The following is a 15,429-nucleotide window of genomic DNA, read 5'->3' on the forward strand; positions in this document are numbered from 1 at the left end:
GACTGACAGGGTTTTCCGTGCGTTACAGATGGGGGAGTATTTGGCAACGGTAATATCTTTATACAAAGAAACAAAGACACGGGCACATCTCTCGCCTCATTAATCGTGCAGGTAATGATGCTCATCACATCCTTCTATCGGAGTTTGGCACTGTAGACCTGAGGAGAATTTAGAGCCCGTCCACATCACCCTTTTTTTTTTTTTTTTAATGCTGTTTAGCTGTTCACTCACTCGACTGCTTGATTCCCCCAGTACTTTTGTTCACACATTTGCATAGTTGCTAGAAACTCCTGCTGCTTTTTTAATGCTTAAACATTATAAATGTGCCTTTGTATATTGATTTGCAGCAGCTACAGTATTTGCACTGTGTAAAAAGCGATAGATTATACTTAGTGAAAATAGCATATTCGTTTTAGCGATAGTTGCTACACTAAGTGCAAATAGCAATGGATTATATTTACTCTAAGTGAAAATATATATTTTTTAAACAATATGCTACTTACACTAAGTTCAAATAGCTATAAATTCTATTTACACTAGAATAGCAAGAATTTCTGCTATTTATACTACGTTACTTATTGCAAATAGTGGCAATTATCCGCACCTCAGTATTGTAGTACATTATAAAACAGTACGCAATAATAATGTATTGAGTGTAAATTATAATTTTTCATTCAAATTATTAAATGGAAGCCACCTTATTGGGACAATAAAGCCCTCCCTACACCAACCCTAACCCTACCCGATACTTTATTTTCAACTTTCCGATTATTTCCTTCATTTTTATTGAAAATAAATGCCTTTCCGATGTGATATGAGATTTGAAAAGGCAGAAAAAAAGTTCAGCAAAAGGCAGTTTCAAACTCGGGTTGATTGCGAGTGGGTTATTTGCACATAATAAGGTGGGCTATTTGCACATAAATCTTTACCCCAATGAAAAATGTATATACTGTAATGTGTTTGAAATACATTTATTTCATAATAAGTATATTACATTTACATATTTATGTACTTAATAAAAAATAAAAAAAACTGCAATTGCACTTTTAGTATACTAAACTGGTATACTTAAAGTCTGCTGAATTGGAATAACTCATTTTGTACTTAATACTACTAATTGCGCGGCTGAAGTCCAACTCAAGATATACTGAAGTAGCCTGTATTTGATTGTGCTATAGTGAAACTATTGGAAGTATACTTTAGGTACACTTTAAATATCTTGCATTTGAAGACTGATATTATTCAAAGATCATACAATCCTCATCAAAAGTGACATTAAAACATATTTTAGGCTTAATATTAAAAATTGTGCATTGTGCACAAGTAGTACTCCAAATAAAGTTGAATTATAATTGCATATAAGTTAAGTTAACAACTTTATTGTTAGTCTCGAGTGGTATGTCAGTAAATGTGTTAATAGATTTGAACTATACTTGGTATGAAATAAATGCATTTTAAATATATTACTTTTTTACTAGGGAACTAATAGCAGTTAGGATAGTAATATCTTGAAAAAATATACCATTTACTTATAAGTTTATATGGCAAGGCAATGACCTGTGTTTACATTAAAATAATTAGAAATATGAACTATTTTTTGCTCTTTATTTTGTTTTGTTTAAACCTTTCAATTGTTACATTAAGGAGACTTTTCTTTATGATCTACGTGTAGATATAACCTAATCAGTGATATTGAGTTAATTTTGATTTTACTACATATAAAGCACAATTTTTATGTTAACGCATTTTTTAGTGTTTTTTAGTGCAGAATAACTTCTGTTGCTGACATGCAGCGCAAAATGCATGCAACTTGCATACAAAAATGCGTAGGCCACACGAAAGGAAATTAAAAACTTTTGCAAGGTGTTTCTTCAGCAATTTATTTTCAATAAACACTTATCAAACCAAATGACGTTAATGATTTAGCCTTCGAGTCACGATAATTAATTGATGTTAATATCTAATTACCGCGTTGTCACGGTCACTCTGCTGTGTTTTTCTTTAATCCAAATTATCAGGACTCCCTCTCTCTCTCACTGTGCTTTTTATCTGCCGTGTCTGTGCTCGATGACAAATGACAGAGTGATACCTGCAGAAATTATCTCTCGGAAAACACTCCCTCAACAGATGAAAACCCGAAAAGAGGGAGGCGAGGCATGTTTGCAATCTGGAAGCGTTAGAAGCCTCTGAAATGTACCACTCCAATGAGACAGAGGTCTGAATATTTACAGCGTGTTTTTCTAGCCGACACTCATCCATCAGGAAGAGCCGTGTGCTTGGCCATGTAATCTGTGGATTGCACATGTAGGTCTAGTCGTGCATGTCTAAGCGTGTGTGCCTGCATGTGAGTTGCATGATAATGTCTTCAGAAATAGTACATGCTTGATTTGGCCAGTCCTTCTGGTCTAGCTTTTGTTTAATGAATTATCATTAGCAGCACAAGGATAGACCGAGACATAAAAACAGCCATGATACTGTATTGCAAGTCCAGCTACTCAATTGCCCCCAGTGAGCCACTGTGTCTTAAAGACACCACAGCGAACAGAAGAGGTTGACTTGAGAGACGGTGGCACTGACTTTCTGGTCTCCAGAACCAAGGCTGGTGTGAGATAAATGGCTCCTTAGTGCTGCTTTGACAGGAACTTTTCTGTCCTTATCGAAAGCTGTTACCACACCGCTGCCCTGTGTTCACACACGCACATATATTCCTTTAAGGGCCAGTCTGGCTGTGGCTTAGTTGTTCTGATCTGCAGAACAAATGTATTGCGCTGGCAGAATTTGTGAGGTTTAATAACTGTGTGAAAGAGACATCTTATTTTTGCTGTGCTGTAGTCGCTCTTTATCTCGTTCCTCGTTGGTGTTTATGAAGTATGCAAGTAAGGAGCTGGTAAATGCCAGGCTCTGAGACAGATGGAAGGTCAAGTCTGACAGGAAATTTGAAAACAGTAAAGGTGAAGAGATTATGGTAATTAATGACAGGCGAGGTGGCAGGAGTTTGTCTGTGTGCCTCCATTACAGGGAGAATAATCATAAAATGGACAGTTCTGTTATCATTTGCTGACCCTTTCTTTTCTTCTGTGGAACAGGAAATTTGATATTTTGAACTCTTTACACACCTCTTTTCCATACAACATGAGTTAATAGTAACCACAACTATTAAACACATTAAAAATAATAATAATAAATAAAAATCATCTTAAAAGTAGGCTATACAACTAATCTTAAGCTATATGATAATGTAAATTTTGGGATCTGTACGATTTTTAATGCATCTATTTAATTAAAAAAACAGCAATGATTGATCTATTTAAAGCTTCATTGCTAATAAAATAGCAAAATAAATACATAAAACTTAAACTTAACCTTAATCATACTGACCCAAACTGGAAACTTCATGATGGTATTTTCCATACAAAGTTTGGGATCAGATGGTATCTGAAATTTTTTTAATGCATCTATTTAATCAAAAACAACAACAACAAAAAAGGTAATATTTGATCTATTTAAAGCTTTCTTGTTAATAAAATATCAAGCAAGCAAGTAAATAAATGAATAAATACATACATAATCAATCATTTATTCTGAATGTTGTTTCACATATATTTCACATATACTGTATCTACTCAACTTGAGAGTGAGTACATGATGACAGAATATTCATTTTTGGTTGAACTGTCTCTTTAAAACCCACTTTCAGAATAACAAAAGAGGGTGAAGTGCTGTATGAAAGATTTTCAGCTGCCAAATTCCACCATGGTAATCCTCATTCTTGATGAAACTCCCTGTTGCTAAAACGAGTCATGATGGTTTTCGAACTGTGAATTATGGAATTAACTTGCTGACTCCCTGGTGGAGGCCTCGTCCCAGCATCTGCTGCAGAGACAATCCTGTCAGAGATGCTGTAATGGCGAGTCAGAGGCAGATGAGAGGGCGAGTCGAGAGAACGACACTTTCATTCCACTGAGGTTTTGTTAGTGCCTGATGAGAAATTGAACTGAGTGACACTTGAGGGACGTGAGCCGATCTGGGACGAGAGAGGGGTCACACAGGCAGGAGGACACACCTTTAGAGAAGACAGGTGTCCACTGAAAGCTAGAGTTGGAGAAGAAATGAGGGCAGAGAAACAAACGCCTACCAGCCTTTCAGAAGAGAAAAAAAAAGTCATGCAGGTTTAAAATGACACGAAGGTGAGTAAATGACATGATTTTCATTTTGGGGTGAACTATCCTTTTAAACTCTGTTACAGGCATTAACATGCACATTAAGAGATGGCTAGAAGGAGAATTGGGGTGTTACTGAAATTAGCATTTATGGTCTCTATCGAGTCACAATGGCTCTAGCGCCAATAACAGTGAAATTAAGCATATAAATGAACTTAAGATTCCCTAACCTCTCTCTTTCTCTGTGCTATTCATTGTTTTAGCTTCTCTTGTTCTACACATATTGGGATTCTTAAGGGCACCTGAACAGCGACCTGAATAAATCATGACAACACAGTTAAGTACAAAATGATCTCATTAGTCAGTGGGTCATGGAGAAGATAGTGTTCCTGCGGTAATGGGTCAGTGCTTCCCTCAAAGTTATCCGTAGCGCTTGTGTTTGTCATTGACATGAGCTCTTTGCTCCCTTGGTCAGAACTGAGAGCTCAATAGAGCTGTAATTAGTGCATTGAAATGAGACATCTAGTGAATCAATGAATGAATGTTATTTTATTCGTCCAAAGTGTTCAGATCTTAATTCCATAGTAAGCGTGAAAGGGTAAGTTCACCCAAAAAGTGAAAATGGTCATTTACTCAGCCTCATGTCATTCCTGAATGACTTTCTTTGCTCTGAGGAACAGAAAAGAAGATATATTTAGAGTGTTGGTAACCCAACCATTCGGGTGGTTCCAACTTTGAGAATAGAACAAAATATCTTTTTATTAGAGCAAATGATAACATAATTTATTTATTTTATCATGAATTGTGAGTTTACTAAGAATGAATTGTACCAACTGATATCGTTGCTCGTTTGTGTGGGCTTTCTGCTTTTTCAATTCAAAGCAAAAGCACCAAATTCACAAGGCAACATCCAAACTCAGTAATGGCATAAAAATGACCAAAATATATACACTGAATGGTGCAATTTACCTGCTTGCATGGGCAGTGCTAGTGAAACTTTATTATGCCAGGCAAAAACACTGACTTTTGTGAGTGGGGGGCAATCTATAGCGTGTAGGCCTGTTAATTTAACATGTTAATTTAATGCATTTAATTATATATTTTAAAAAGTGTCAAACAGTTAACACATTTAATCACTCCCGCTGACCCGTAATCTCCGAAGCCACACTTACTGAAAGTATTCAACACAGAAAAAACAGAATGCTTTTATTAAAGCTGCTCTATTTTTTACGTATTTTAAAAATTGACTTGACTTGTTCATACTGTGAAACACGACTGTCTTTGCTTGGACCAACTCTTAAAAAATATAGCATGTCTTGTAACGCCCCTAAATCTTACAGACTGATAGACTTGTTTGGAAAATGGATTAAATGGATTACTGTGAACTGTAGACCAATGGTAGACTTATGTTCGATGATATGGAAGTAAAACAACAAATCTATTAACTTGAAATCCATTTGAATCCAATTTAATTATCTTCATTTTAGAGTTCAAAATATAGATTATTATTATTTGTATTATTATTGTGGTTTTTGTTAAGGGTCTTCACAGTTCAGGACTCTCCAGTTGCTTTTGTGACATACTTTAAAAATGGTAGAATAGCAAATATGCCAGCAACCCATGATATATCATAGTTCATACACTCTAAAAAATGCTGGGTTAAAAACAACCCAACTTGGGTTATTTGGCAATCCAGCGCTGGGTAAAAATTAGACAGAACACATGCTGGGTTATTTTGACCCAGCTGGTTGGGTTAAACGTTTTTACCCACCATACTGGGTTGTTTAATAAAAAAAAAACACAGAATTACTACAGGCAACAGCAATAATCAAAAGATGAACATTATTAAGCAAGAACACCCATGGACAATATACACAAAATACAAATAGAATTTATTTGGGTGAATACAGCATAGTTTACAATATTACATACATTTAAACTCATTTAACAAGCATTTTAGAAATAAAAAGGCATATATATAAGTAGCATTTTAATTTAAGTGGATTCAACCGTTCTCTGTAATCGCTTTTTACCGAAATAGTGCTAATTCTCGTGCCGGTGTGTCGCCGAAATCTGAGCCGGTGAAGGGCTGCTGTTTGCGGGGGAACTGCGAACTTTAGACCGCGGCCTCGCGTTTCACTGACTGACTCCAAAATATGCCCAAAAACAAACAGTACTGAAATTAGAGAACATATTTTAACATTAAATTAAATTACACTCCGTATTATAACGAATAAAATCCATTTATGTTATGCAAGGCAAAGGCGTTTCCAGCGCGAAACTACCGCTGCTGACACAGCTGACTGACATCTCGTCCTTATGTTGCACTGCGTAAAATAATATAATTTACACCACATTAAAGACTTTATAAATTAAATAAAATGTATGTAAACCTTTATTTCCCTGAAAGAGTGCACCAAATCCGCGGCAGCAGCGCTGAGAACCGCTCTCTCCTGTAGACTTAAAAAGCCCGTGCTCTCAGCAACTGCGTTGTTGAGAAGTTTCACCGGAGACAAGCTCAACCCAGCGGTTAGGTAGAAGAAAAAAAAACCCAGCACCTGGGTAAAAATATTAAAAAAATAACCCAATAAAATGACCCAACAAGCTGAACCCAGCATTTGGATTAAAAAATTAACCCATCATTTTTTAGAGTGTAGTGTATATATTACATTTTTCTAGTCAATTGTCTCAAAAATAACCTGAATGCTCCTCATGAATTATCCACAGGGGCATTCACTTAAATAATGTACTGTCTACCTGCTTTTCACAACCCCCCTGCCTCCTTTGAGTAGATTTGACAATATACCCATCACCTCTCCTTTGACCCTGATCCATCTATTCCTCCACATATCTCATCTCATTTGTCTGTGACCACTCACCCGACCCACATCTCGCAGGCAGAGTAAATGACTCCGCAGTGTCTCCCTGCCACTCAAGACAATTCTGTCAACCTGTGAGAACAGACACTCACCTGTTTCCACTCTAATCAGGAGTGAGCTTTTTCTGAATGACATCTAACAAAGAAAAGGACAGGGAGAAAGAAAGAGTGCACCGTATGTCTTCATAATTGTATGCGAGACAGTGGCTATGTTTGCATGGACACTTTTTGTTTTAATCGGAGTGAAATCATTCTGATTGATGAAACCGAATGTAGTGTTTACAGGAACGCTAAATAAAGTGATCGGGTTGATGTGTGCGTTTATGTTACAAGCTTCAGTATCAGATTTGATATTTTGACATTTGCACACTGCATGAATATACAGAGATTGTCAATGTTTGCACATACTACTTTAGGAGATGACAAGCATGTAAACCTTTGTGACATGCTGCTGTTATTTATCAAGCAGTAAAATTGCTGATTCCAGGCTGGGAGGATGAGAGTATAAAGTGAGGACTGATGGGATGTTGTTCTGCTCCATTTCACAGATGATGAGTGGAAGGAGAACTTTAGAATAACATGACAGTCATTTATGACACTTCATTTTACAAAAAAAACCAACGGCTCGTTTCATGCGTCATGCATCATTACGCCATATGCACAGTACTTTCCAGTTTCAGTTTTGAGTCCGATCAAGGGTGTACTGTACATGTCATCTCGATCAGATTAGAAAAGGTCTACACCACCCCTTCCAATCCGATCGAAATGGCATTTGGATTGAGCTCAATCGGATCAATTATCATGTTTACATGAAGGCTTTTCAGTCCAATTGATTATTTGGTTGCATGTAAACGTAGCCATTGAGCTGCTTTATCTATTTGATCTATTCTTTATCTATTCTAAAGTGAAGATAGTGATAACTACCTAGTAATTACTGAAGACACTGTAAACTTTTGAGGTTTTTGTAAGGTTCCCAGTTAGTAATTCATTTTGCTAGATTTGGTAACACTTAAATCATTACTAGTGGGTTACCGTGATTTTCAAATAATTAGTAGTTTCTTCAGAAGGATGTAGTAACACTCAAGTCACTCCTATCTAAAGCCTTATATATATCTCAAAAGCTTACAATGACGTCAGTCAATATTAGAGCGTTATGAGGCTTTTCACTTTAGAATGATAATCCAAGTAATTAGTTGTTTCTTTAGAAGGATTTGGTAATTCATGAGTCATTATACTTGTGGGTTACCATGATCTTCGTTTTAGAATTCACATTAATTATGAACCTGTATACAGTAGTTCTTAGGTGCTCTCCAGGATATATGAAACATATAGTAGTTATTGATTAGCTAAAAGTGAACTACCAGTTTCAACTGAGCGCTATTACTTTTCAAATCGTTAATCAGAGTTTATTGTTAGGTAATAGTTACTACAATATAATAGTGCATTAGTAATAACAAATTATTTGTCAACTGAAATTGAACAACTGAAAGAGCCAGTGGGCCGTCATATTCCATGTCTTGCTGATGGTCATAATTGTTGTAAGAAACGTGGTAAAAATGAAGCATTATGGAGATGAGCTCTCTTTACACTCACTTAACCCTGTAGAGGTGTTCCAATTATATTTGTAGGTTAGGACCAGAGGCCTCAGAGCTTGGTGGGCGTTAGTAGGCTTCAGCTGCTGGCCCACATCCTCCAAAGTATCTGCCGTCTTTCACTGCACTAACTTTTCTGCTCAAGCATAGCCAAATGATTACACATGAGCAAAAGATGTATTCTGAAGCCTGTGGTGAGGATGGAAAGAACCTTTTTCTTTTTTGTGTGTGTGATAGTATCTTCCTTCTATTCCCACACATATTCACTCTATACTCACTATATGGTCGTTAAACAGCAGCAAGTGGAAAGACCATTATTCATGTTGGTTTAGCTGTATCTCAGGGGTGAAAAGGAGCACGTGCAGAGGAATACTGTGCAGGAAGAGCTTGTTGAACCATCACGCAAGGATGACACATGAGAGCGGGTGCAGTTGGACAAACTGTGGGAGCACATAACCTTAATGTGGGATTGTGTGTGTATGTTTGAGGGGGATGTGAAGGAGGCATCTGAGTGTGTACAGTAGTGGTTCAATGTTTCTTCTGTGAGCCTTTGTATTGATCTGTGTGCTTCTGTATCTATGGAGAGGATGGTTTTCAGTGCTGTTGAGAAAGGCAGGAGGCGTACAAGAGCTCTAGCTTTTGCTCTCTCTCGCCACATGGTAATATCTGAGATTTTACAAGCTATTAGATCTGTGTCTCAGAGCAGTGGCTCTGTCTAGAAACGTTTACCTTTTGAGTTGAATTGTATAGACAAATCAGTGCTATGGATATTGTATATAGTATAACCCAGAGGTTGCACTGCAGATAATCATCATCCGTCACTTTGACGGGGTGGGTTGTACATTTTCTGTCATGCTCTTATTTTTATCCGTTGTTTTCCCACTGAAAATATCCATTGTTTTTTCCCTTGAGCGTCATATATTGTATTGTTATTAAATGTTTTTTTTTTGAAAAGGCCATATTTATTTGATTTTAAAAATACAGTAAAAACAGTAATATTGTGAAATATTATTACAAATTAAAATAACTATTTTGTCATTCCAACTCTTTTCAACTTTACATTTTAATATATTTTAAAATGTAATTTATTTCTGTGATGGCAAAGCTGAATTTTCAGCAGCCAGTCTTTAGTGTCAAACAATGCTTCAGAAATCATTCTAATATGCTGATTTGGTACTCAAGAAGAATTTCTTATTATTGTTAGTGTTGAATTTGTGCAGTAGTGGCACAAATTGTGCCCTCCATCATTGATTGGAAATGGACTTTCCCTCAATAAATTCCTAATTTGCTGCTTATTAATATTTAGTAAGGTAGTTGTTAAGTTTAAGTATTGGGTAGCATTAGGGATGTAGAATAAGGTCATGTAGAATAAGGCATTAATATGTGCTTAATTACTACTAATAAATGGCTAATATTCTAGTAATATGCATGCTAATAAGCAACTAGTTAAGAGAACCTAAAATAAAGTGTTACCATGACGATAGATAAATAAAAAAAGAATAAATAAATTGTATTCAGCCTTTTATTAGTTATGTTATTTGTCTATATAATTTTATGTTATGATTCGATATATAAACACATAATTAATAACAAATACAACATATACAAACATATAATTCATAACATATACAAACCTATAATGCAAACATATTAAAACCAGAGCAATACTGGCAGCTCCTGTTTTAAAGTTGTTGTTTTTTTTAGGTTTTTCTGTGATGGTGTGATATGACTGATCATAAAAAAACAGTTTATTTTCCAAACAGGTTTTCACTTATATAGTGATTTGTCTCCAAGGTCAAAATGAATGTAAAAGATTTACAGAATGAAAAGAAAAGACACAATGAGTCATATGAAATATAGTGAAAGAGTTTTCTGAGGACATAAAGGGCAAAGGGTCACAGCCAATATAGCACTCATCAGCCTTTCCCTGCAATAACCTATAAGTCTGTGATATAAGTACTCTGCATCATATACCCAGCTAGAGTTGTTTTTATAGGTAAACGACAATCCTTATATTAAGGTGCACATCGCCTATTGGGGCATCATACCTGCTAAAAATGCTTAAATAAGTCTAATTAGCTTTCCACAGCAGGACTGCCCACTGTGTGCATGCCTGGGATCCTGCTGAGATTCTAGAGAAAGGTTTGGTTTTCATTTTGCCTTCATCGAATGTTACGTTTCACAATGAGAATAAGAATGATGAAGGCTACCTTGAAATCACGCCAAGCTTTGCTGATGTGGCTCTTCAGGGAGATAAAGAAAAAAAGGATAAGAAACACTATTTCATTCACACTATTTTCACTATAGCTGGCAAAGCTGCTTTACATATTATAAATTGGAATAATTTCTGAAATATCATGTGACAGTAAAAGTTGGAGTTATGACTGCTGAAAATTCAGCTTTGCCATCACAGGAATAAATAGCATTTTAAAATTTATCAAAATATGTTATTATATATTGTAATAATATTTCACAATATTTCTGTTTTTAATGGATTGAATTAAGTGCAGGCTTTGGGTTTTTCAGAAGCGTAAAAAAAAAATTGACCAGTAGTTTGTCACGTATGCACATACGTGCGTGTGTGTGTGTGTGTGTGTTTACATTTACATATTGTTTTTATGTTGACACTGGAGCAAAGATAATATGAATATTAAAATTTGATAAATATTCCTCTAACCCACATATGCTCTCGGCTGAGCCCCTCTAAAACTGAAATCCCACAATCTCCGCTGCTATGGACTGATCATTTTGTTGTTTTCAAAGATAAATAAGTCTTGATTATCTGATTAATGGACATGACTGCTAAATTAGATAAGTTAATGGTCCTTTCTCTCAGTTCGGTGGAATGCCTGAGGTCTGAGGACAGTATTTAAGGTTTACGTGTGAGAGCGAGAAAGAGAAAAATATGTGTGGCTATTGCCTCGTGATCAGGAGAACTTCACACACTCTGGGATGTGTGGCTCCTGGCTAGGCGGTGGAATAATATTAATGATTTATGGGCAATTACATTAGAGCGAATGAAAAACAGAACAGACAGTTCAGTGGAGAAAATCACATCAACCCACTCCTCTCGCTCTCTTCTTATCTCTCTCGCTCTGCTGCTTATCTCTCTCCGTCTCTATCACTCGTTTTCTCCCTCACTATCTCTATTTTTCTCGCTCTCATTCACTCTCTGTCTCTCTCTTTAATCCCTTATTTCCTTGTCCCCCCCCACCCCTTCCTTTCAATTCATATTTCTCTTCCATCCTTTAATCTTGCCATCTTCTCTCACCTCTGAGGTTTTTCCTTTTTTTTTTAAAGTTTGTTTTCCTCTGGATCCGGTGCTGTAAGTTAATATCTTTTTCCTGTTGCTGTCCCAACAGATTTTTCTGGTGTACTTGTAATTCAAATCTGCGTGAGTGAACAGAGGGCTTGTGAGTTTCCCATACGGCAGGAGATCCTGTCCCTCATTGTGGATGACTATAAATCTGCCTCTTGTTGTCATCAGCAATAGAGTCTGTTTATATCATGAGTTTGTTTATATTGCAGAGTGGAGATTATGACTGAATTTTTCATCCGTGTCTCTTTTTCTCTCTTTCGCTCTCTCTGAATATAATTTTCTATTGGAATTGAGAGAAAGGACGAGATTAAATTACACATAATGGGGAGGCCATCAGTAGAACATTTGTTCTGATTAATGACTAAAAAGCAAATGGCTGAGAAATATCTCCAAATCATGCCGCCAGATCAAACTGCGGCATATCCATGTTTACCGCTGAAAACCAGTCAATCTCTTTTCCCCACGCCAATAGCACTTTATGAATTATGGCAGAGGATATCTCATCACTGTGCAAATTTCTTTGCCTGGCTTCCCTCCAAGTCCTCAATTAGTCTGTGTTTTCCTGCAGCTAGCGGGCCGGCAATACTTAGTCATTGATCAGTGCTTGGATAGCTGCCCGGTGTGGTGCCATGGTGAAAGTCTGCGAGCGGAGCACGGCTTGATAATGTCCAGTTCCTTATTACTGGATGGACAGACAGCATGTTTGAATATGATTGACAATCATCTCCAGACCCTGCTGTCACATTTTCTCCCGTGAGGTGATCAGTGGAAATGTGTTTAGCACATGGGATGCACATGTGTGATTTAAGTGGTTTCATGCAGGTTGCTCTGTGAATTAACTATCCCATGCAGAAAGACAAAATTGGAAAATTGACCTCGAAGGGATGACGACAATATTGCTATGCTCTCCAATGCCACAAGCTGCAAATCTGTTGTTTTGCTGGGTAAATCACCAGTGTTTCCAGTGTGCTTATTTTGCCTTTCAGATTTTGTCAAGTTTTTTACATTATTCTAGCTGATTGAATCTTTTGGGATTAATTTATTCATGCTTTTTTTTTTTTTTTTCAAAGGCTTTTTTTTTTTTTTTGTAGTACAAATATAATTTTACAGCTGGTAATGTGAGTTGCATGTTTAAAAAAATAGATTTTTATTAACCTTTCTGATTATTGCAAGTACAATGTTTTTTTTTTTGTTTTTTTTTTATTTACTCCATTATGCATTGCTGGGGTCATTCCCAATCCATAATTTTATTCCCTTAAGACTACATGTATAAAATTCAATGTATTAAACCTCAGGAGATCCTTTCTAAGGATCTGCCTGACATTTGTAGTGAGAGTATTATACTTCATATTGATATAGTAATACATGGCTCAGTAGCATCTTTTAACTTTTTTTCTTTTGCTGTGATCACATATGCATTTGGTGTCTGTGGCTGACTAATACATTATGCCTGCTCTACAGATAGAGGCGGTGCAGTAACAGTCCTGTTTTACAGCAGCCTGCTGCCATGTTTGACACTTCAGTGGCAAGTCTGATATTTCTGCGCCTCGATTTTCAACCAGACATCACCCTGATGTATTGGCCTGACCTTTCTGCCTGCAAAACTCAAATTGGCTCGCCTTGTCTCCTCGTTCGAATGAGATAAACAAAGTCTTTGTTTTTAGCAGCAGCTCATGATAGGCATTTCTAGTGTTGTCGGTGGTGGGTTTTTTCAGGCTCTGCACACATTAGGAGAAAGATAAACACTGGCAATATATTCTCACATTACCACAAAATCACTAAAGCGAGTAACATTGCACTAGTCGGATTGTGGGAAATTTACTTGATTTCTTTTCCGCAGGATGTTTTTTTTGTTTTTTGTTTTTCTCAAAGTACCAGTGTGCATTAGCGTTCAACGTACTGTAACGTAATGAGTTGTTGCATAACATTACAACTAGCATGTTTGGCTTTGCTCTTAGCATTAACACTCTTTCACAACCACTAATCTCTTCTTCACTCAGCTGTCCTGCTTGCTCAATTGCTTTCCACCCTTGGTTTGTCTGTAAAAGAATCAGGGTTTCTTATTAAGAAATCCTATAAACTTCATTTAACGTAAGTATATTCTATGAAAAATACAGAGTTTGTGTATAGTACAGCATCTCACAGAACATCAAGGAAAGTAACATAACTATTGAAGGAAACAACTTATTGTCTATGAAAGAGCCTTCTTAGATGGTGGAAGTGTGTTTAAGGGATAATTCACAAAAAAATAGACATTCTGTCAACATTTATCCAACCCCATGCTGTTCCAAACCAGTTATTGTTTTTTGGACCCCACTGACTTTCATTGTATAGACAGTAGCATTCTTCAATATATCATCTTTTGTGTTCCACAGAGGAAATAAAGTAATACAGGTTTGGAAAACAACATAAAATGAGTAAATGATGGCAGAATTTTCATTTATCGGTGAGCTTTTCCTTTAAAGGTGTTAGAAAGTGACTGAAGAGTGATATAGATCAATGTGTAGGTGTTAAGCTACTCTTTTGGAGCCACCGTAAAGGGCGGACAGCTGATAGTATGGATGGAAATAGTGTAGAAACCCAACCTAATGGCTTATCACAAAGGCTCTCCCCCGTGACAACTTATTGATGGACTCTATTTGGTCTTAAATGGCAACTCTGCCCCTTTTACTAGGGAGAGATTGAGAGACTGGAGAAAGGGAGAGAGTGAGGGAAAGAGGGGGCAAGGGAAAGAGTGATGAAATGAAGGAGATAAAGATGGAAATGAACTGTGCGGTGGAGATTCTGACCACTCAAGTGTTTCCGAGCCAGGTTGCTCTTATTGCATCCCTCAGAGATACGTTTCTGTGCCATATAGATTGCTCTCTCTGCAACTGCAGATGTCACATGCTTAAAACATTTAAAACGACTTCTCTTTTTTCCCCATACCTTGTCACTGGGGAGATGTCTGTTTTTTTGTTTTTTAATGAATTTTAAGCCTTTTATTGGTTTACATTAGGGAATTACCAGTTGCCCTCTAATTAATCCAAAACAATGCTGGGTTAGTGAGCCATGCACACTCAGTCCAGAAATCTAAATGAGACCAGAAAAGGTTAACAAGCTGATAGCTCATTAATGTAAAGCCCTATGTTTATTCATGGACTATAATAGCTGATAATCATAGATAAAGACATTGATGTGCCATCTACACTGTGAGCTGTTTTGATGCAAGAGTTTGCTAGTAGGTGGGTAATTTTAAGATTGTACAATCGAGAAGACCTGTTGATTGGATAACTACATTACCTGGTAATTTACAGTGATATTACATTATATTCATATAAGAAAATACATTACACTGTTCAAAACAAATTTGCTGTAATATACACTAAAATGTGTGTTTTCTGGAAAGTGTTTAAATCTGTGTAAAATAAGTAAAACGTGTTTTTGTTCAAAAAAAATATGAATAAATGTGTGTCAGACTGTACAGATTGTAAATATAAT

The 15,429-nt window shown here is 36.5% G+C and overlaps 1 protein-coding gene across 2 annotated transcripts in view; it reads left to right on the forward strand.

Annotated features, from left to right (window-relative positions):
* Positions 1 to 15,429, forward strand: part of LOC131551820 (pro-neuregulin-3, membrane-bound isoform) — a 315,008-nt gene that overhangs the window by 118,114 nt on the left and 181,465 nt on the right. The gene's annotated exons all lie outside the window — the stretch shown is intronic.

Source organism: Onychostoma macrolepis, chromosome 13 (genome assembly GCF_012432095.1).
Source record: "Onychostoma macrolepis isolate SWU-2019 chromosome 13, ASM1243209v1, whole genome shotgun sequence".
NCBI classification, from domain to species: Eukaryota; Metazoa; Chordata; class Actinopteri; order Cypriniformes; family Cyprinidae; genus Onychostoma; species Onychostoma macrolepis.